General features: G+C 31.5%; 1 long non-coding RNA gene across 3 annotated transcripts; it reads left to right on the top strand.

Annotated features, from left to right (window-relative positions):
• The first annotated feature begins 3409 nt into the window (after nt 1-3409).
• Nucleotides 3410-6289, top strand: LOC118059070 (uncharacterized). Of its 3 annotated transcripts, none has more exons than XR_012170726.1 (3): nt 3410-4147; nt 4323-4609; nt 5994-6289. It is a non-coding gene; the product is annotated as an uncharacterized lncRNA (long non-coding RNA). The 3 variants fall into 3 exon arrangements; XR_012170725.1 differs by having other exon boundaries at nt 4319-4609; XR_004689261.2 differs by having other exon boundaries at nt 3410-4385; nt 4553-4609; nt 5994-6288.

Here is a 6289-nt window from a genome sequence, read left to right as displayed (position 1 = left end):
CGGCAGTTTGCGGACAGTGGTGGTCAGGGTGAGTGTAATATGGTCCCGGTGGACCCAAGACTACGTGTCGTTGCAAAGTTTATTTCAACGAGATCTTGAATTTTGGCATAGATTTTTTTTGTGGTCGTTTTCTAAACGGACCTTTTTTAGAAGGTTTCTGACCCAAATTTACTCGAGCAATTGTAATAGAAATTGTTTTGAAATGATTCTATCCTGCTTAGTTTCTAGGGACACGCTACGCTAAGGGTCGAAACATGCGTTTTTTCATCATAGAAAAATATATTGAGTGGAACTCGTAAATTACGAAACTCTATTTGTTGCAAAAAAAATCAATAATAACGCTTTCAAACACTAAAATCGATTCCTTTTCCTAGAATCAATGATTAACTCAGTTAGGATATTTTTTTATACTGTAATAAATTTATAAAAAATAAATTAAATATAAAGTTAAATTTCAAATTAATGCAATATTAAATTATAAAAAAAATCAAAGAACCTAAAAACATTTAAAAACAATAAAATAAAATAAAAATTCACAAAATGAAACATCGATCAAATATCAGGATTTTTTTTTTAAGATCATGATAACCTGAATAAAGCAAATTGAAATAAATTATAAATTTTAATTTATAATTTATTTATTTTTATAAAATTGAGCATCAAACTAATGTCAAAGTTTTTTTTTTTTAGATCATGATAATTCTATATAAAATAAAATAGAACATATCATAAAACTCAATTTTCAAGTTAAATAATGTGGGGGTTGATTTGGTGTAATTCAATCAACTTGTCAACTCTAATAACAATCTGGACAATCAATAAAATATGGCTTGACAAAAGAAATTCAAGACTATATTTTAAAAAAAAAAAAAAAAAACAACAACATATTAAACAATATTTTTTAAAAAATATTAAGTTGTGATATGTTATATCAACTCTGGTTAATCTGCTAAACATATGAATCAGGTAATTATATTTAAATAGCCTAGTAAAAAAAAAACTAAAAAAAACAAAAAATAACTTAGAATAGCTTGAGGCAACCCACAAACCATTTTACAGGACCATATTAGCCCCATATAAAACAAATATGATAGATTGTGAAGTTTAATTCATAACAAAAAATAGTAATAAAAGTTTAAATTAAAAAAAAAATTAAAAAAAATTAAAAAATAACTCAAGTCAATATAATAAGTAAAAAAACAAAACATAGCATAACATTGTTACATCTTCATCCAAGAACTATGAAAACTATGTAAAAAATAAATTAAAAAAAAATTTACGAAGCTCGGTCTCACAATCCCGGTATTAAATAATGAGATTGAAAAAAGAAAAAAGAAAATAAAAAAAGAAAGAAAAAAAGCATAGCATTGTTATGGTGAAAAGTGTTACGAGGAGGCCAGCCATGAATTCGCCTCCTCTTCTGGTTACGTTAAAATTAAGTGAAAACTAAATCCTTGTTAGAAAAACTGAAACCAAAGAGGCCGTCTTTTCAGTAGATGATATATTTGTTTCTCAAAATCACTTAATTTGTCGATTGGCTTCCTAAATAATAATACTCAAAGAAAATCACTTCACATATGCTTGTATTTTTAAAGGTGTTTCCATTCAATTTTTTATATGTTTAATTACATTTAATCTATTCCTGAAAAAATATTATATCTTGAATTTATCTTTCCTATAAATCTTTATTATTAAAATAAAAGCTAAAAAACATGGGAGTTTCATTGAAGTTCTACATGCAGTTTTATCCCGAATTGCTATAAGGAAATTATTCTTTTACTCCCGAGTGAGAAAAACTTAAGTCTTGAAGCTGGGAGGTTTGTTGGTCTTTTTTCATCAGCCTATTAGTCGTTAAAAACATATTCTTACTTCATGAATCAACAAAATTTATACCTATTAATCAATGATTTTCTTGACTTTTCATATATTTTTTTAATAATAAAAATATTTATTTTCTCAAAGATTAAAAAAAAAAAAAAAAAACAATGGTTTAGCTATTGGGCAAGGATGTTTATGGTTTTTTTATGATTCATGTGTACTGAAAGCATGTTTTTAACACTGGAAAAAAACAAAAAATAAGCTTTGTCTTTAAGGTTATTTTGGAATTTTTGCATTGATATTTTGTGTAATTAATAGGTTCATGAGGGTGTTTTAATATTTTTTAATGTTTTTTTTCTAATTTTTTATTTAGAAATTTGTTGATCATATTTCAAACGAATTAGTGAGTGGAGTAGCTTTTGTGCTATTCAAGTAGTGCATGTGACACCATTTGATGATTAAATTTGATATTCTTTGTTTCACTGCATGCATAACCGTCTCCTCTTTCATATGATATGACACGTGTAGGCATATGATGATTATATTGTCGCCAATGGTTATTTGTTTTTGTTTTTTTTTTCTCTCTCCCATGACAATTAAAGTATATTATTATCCTTTTGTTGTTTGGTTTTTCAATTTTAAGTCCTCGTTCTTTTATTTCTTGTTTTGTTTTTATTCCTTTAATGTAAGTTTGTTTTTCAATTTAGTAATTCAATTATAATTTCTCATTTTTTTTTTTTCATTTCACATATCATTCTTTTAATTTTTTATTTTGTTTTTATTCTCTTATTTTCCTTCAATTTAATCATTCAATTATGATTTATACATATGATGTTTTTTTTATTTAATCTTTGTAGTTTTGATTTATTATTATTTTTCTTGCGATTTTGTCAAAGCTTTTATAGTTTTTAATTTTATCTTTTTTATATATATTTAATAGTAATAATATTTATTTTAGTTTAGCTCCTTTTCTTTTTTCCTTTACTTTTTGTAAGAGTTTTTATGATTTTTAATTTTATTCATTGAAACAAGTTTATGACTTTTGTTATAATAATAGTAAACAATGTAATGATAATTGTAGTGGTTATAATAATAATAATAATAATGATGATAATGATATTAACAATATTATTAATAGCACTACCAATAACGAAGATGGTAATGATAATAATTTACTATGATAGTAATAATAATAAGGTAATAATTGTAATAATAATATTTATAATTGTAATATTAACAATAATAATAAAAATTATAATATTAATAATTTAGTGATGATGATGAAGAAATTAGTGGTACTAGTTAAAAATAATAATAATAATAATAGAAATAATATTATTAAGTAATAATAGTAATATTAATAGTTTATTATAATGATTATGATATTAATAATAATTGTAATAATAATAATAATTATTATAATAATTATAGTTATGATACTAGTGGTAAGAACATCGGTATTAATGTTATTAACAATAATAATAATAATATTTATAATAACATAACATAACAATAATAATAATAATTATTATTATTATTGTTATTGTATTATTATTATTATTACTACAAGAAATCTAAATCGCGTGGGAAAAGAATTGTGTTGGCACAGTGGGTCCAAACTCTATGCACTGTGGACATGCTTGATTTGCCTTTGCGCCTATTCGTCTCCCAGGCTCAGGGGTGATTTGGTCTTGGTTGCAACATGGTTTGGGGCTCTCGGATGGGGTTGCCATTGCCTTCTTTTTGGCTTCGGTTTGTTCTCCCAGCTCTCGCAGTGCCTGGGTCCAGCTGGCTCGCGGGAGGCGGTGGCGGCTCTTTCTCTTGCTTTTCATTTGGGAGCTGGGTGAGCTGCGTTTTCTTTGCCCTTGGTTTCTTTTTGCTTGCAGAGGCTCCAGTTGCAGGCTTGGGAATCCAGGAGGCCAATTTTTTTTATCTGTCTGTCTTTGTTTTGGCTATAGCTGGGTTTAATTTTGGGTGGCTGTGAGTCTTGGCTCAGACTCGCGGGGGCGTTGGCGGCTTTTTTAGTCTGCAGAGGCTCCAGTTGCAGGCTTGGAATTCCAGAGGAGCTTCTTTTTTTTTTTTCTCCGTCTGCCTTTGTTCTGGCTGTGGCTGGGTTTGGTTTTGGTTGGTTGTGAGTCTTGGCTCTGAAAAAGATGGCGCGCGACGATGACTTTGCATTTAATGTACACTAGGCTGGGTACTTGGTCCTTAGGGATGTTGCTGCTTATTGGATCGGATTGGACGTTTTCTAGAGGTGTAGATATTTAGTTAGGGGATTTTAGTTCATCTAGCCTCTCTTTGGGTCTCTAATGTTGTTGAATCGTAAAAGGTTTGTTCTTTCCCTACTGTTTTGGTTGTTTAACTTGCTTCAGTTGCCGTTTTCGTTGAACTCTGCTTGCTGTGTTGTCACTTCATGTACTTCTTATTTGATTTTCTTTTTCTGTCATGCTACTGTTGTTCTTAGACATGCCATGCCTTTACGTCCTTTATTTTGCGTGAGGCAGGATTTTCATGCCTTCAATTGCATTTCGCCTTGGATTTTTTTCCCCAGTTTGCTGCTCTCTAAGGTGAAGTAGTGGCTTTGGTTTTTATCAACTCAGTTTCTGACACTGTTTGTGCTCGGCTGGTGTCTTTTTTTTCTCCACCTTTTATTCCTTTAATCGGTGCTCATTTCTTTTTGTTTATCTTCCTGGTTGTTTTGGATCCTTTTATTTGATTTGTTGTCTTTTATCAGGAATATTTGGGTTTGTTGGGGCTGTTTGGCCACTCTGTTGATAAGCTACTTTTCCAGGTACTTTAGTTCTTCATTTCCCTCTGAAATTAACCTTGGATTTAATGATTAACATGATTCCGTTGCTAGGCCTTGAGTTGTCTGTTGCCTTTAGAGTGTTGACATATGCTTTTGTTTGTGGATTGCTTGCTGCATTAGGAGTGATGGATTGACTGAACAAATTTTTACAGGGTCCTTTTGAAAAAAAAAAAAAAAAAACAGGCTCTAAGCTTCTAAGGGCTGTTTCGTTGCTGTTCTTATCATGGGGTTATGCATGCTTGTCGTGGTCCTGTGGTTAGAGCAGGCGCCAGTTTTGGGCAGGTTCTTTGTTGGAAAAAAAATAAAAATGGCCCATTGTTGCCTCCATGTTTGTTTGTGTTCTCAACAAAGCCATACTCTACTGCAATTACTCAATATAACTGATTCCTTCTTTAATTTGCTGATTGATTCAGACTGGCCTCCTCTTTTATTGATTTTATATTGTTCACACATTTCTTCTTGCCCGCAAATATACTTGCATTTTGATACGCTGCTTCTGACTAATTCATGAGCCTCACTGACTGCTCTCTGGAAGCCTCATTTCCCCCTTCTCACCCTCACTACAATGTTAGTTTGCAATCACCACATTCCAATATACATTGTGCTGAACCCAATGATGTTCAGCTTCCAAGGTCAATAGCGTTTGCAGTGTATCACTTGACAGATTACTTCACAATTTCTGAGCTTCACAACTGCTTGGAAAAAAATAGATTTAGCTTGCAGTATCTAGCAATTCACTTACAACCCAAAGGGGCGGCATAATGGCAAAGGGCTTGAGATCTACAAAGCAGGTCTCGAGTTCGAGTCAGGTCGTGCATCTCTTGTAAGAGCCGGGACAGCCGGGGTTTTACTTGCTCATCTGGATCCTTATAAAGTGCGCTTTTCTGAGAGGTAGGTTTCCTCAAATCCAAAAAAAATAAATTCACTTACAACACTTTCACTTTTCTAATGACTTCCTGCATCCGCCATATGCTCAATTTAACAGTGTTCGACTTGCTCTTTCTTTCCTCTTAATAATTTACGTTGTTGGGATTGGGATGGACCACTTGAAACTCTATAAGGTGCATGTAGCCATTTTCTGTTTGCACGTTTTTTTGTTTACTACTGACCATCTCATCTATCATGTTGTTTTGACCCTTCTTGCATATCGTCAATCTTATGAAACCTACCAGATTGTCTTCTTCCTTTACTATGTGCTGAACACAATTTTCAATAATCTCTTGCATCAGCCTCGACAATTTAAGCCACCACTGCCCTTTTTTTAAAGGGGTGTTCTACCCGTTTTCAAGCTCTTCTTCACGCAAACTGTGCGTAAGTATATTACCACTTTCATTCGTGTACATAAATGGCTCTATTTTTGTTGCAGAAGCAGTGAAAGTCCAAGAAAATAACGTCCTACACAATATGATCATTTTGCTAAATGCCATGTTAGCTGCTGTAGCTTTTTGCCTGCTATTGGACTACAACTGTTGAAGAAAACTCCATGCAACCTTTTTGCTGCACCATGATCGTGGTTGATTTGATTAGTCTCCATGCAACCTTTTGTCTTGGTTGATTCTCAAATTAAACAATGTTTATAATTTTGTAGTAAGCTGCTCTGGTTGCATGGACTAGCTACTTTATATGAAAAGGATTTAAATACATATTTAGTTTGTTTTTATG

This window comes from Populus alba, chromosome 9 (genome assembly GCF_005239225.2).
Source record: "Populus alba chromosome 9, ASM523922v2, whole genome shotgun sequence".
Classification (NCBI taxonomy): Eukaryota; Viridiplantae; Streptophyta; class Magnoliopsida; order Malpighiales; family Salicaceae; genus Populus; species Populus alba.
This window is presented reverse-complemented; position numbering and strand designations above follow the sequence as displayed.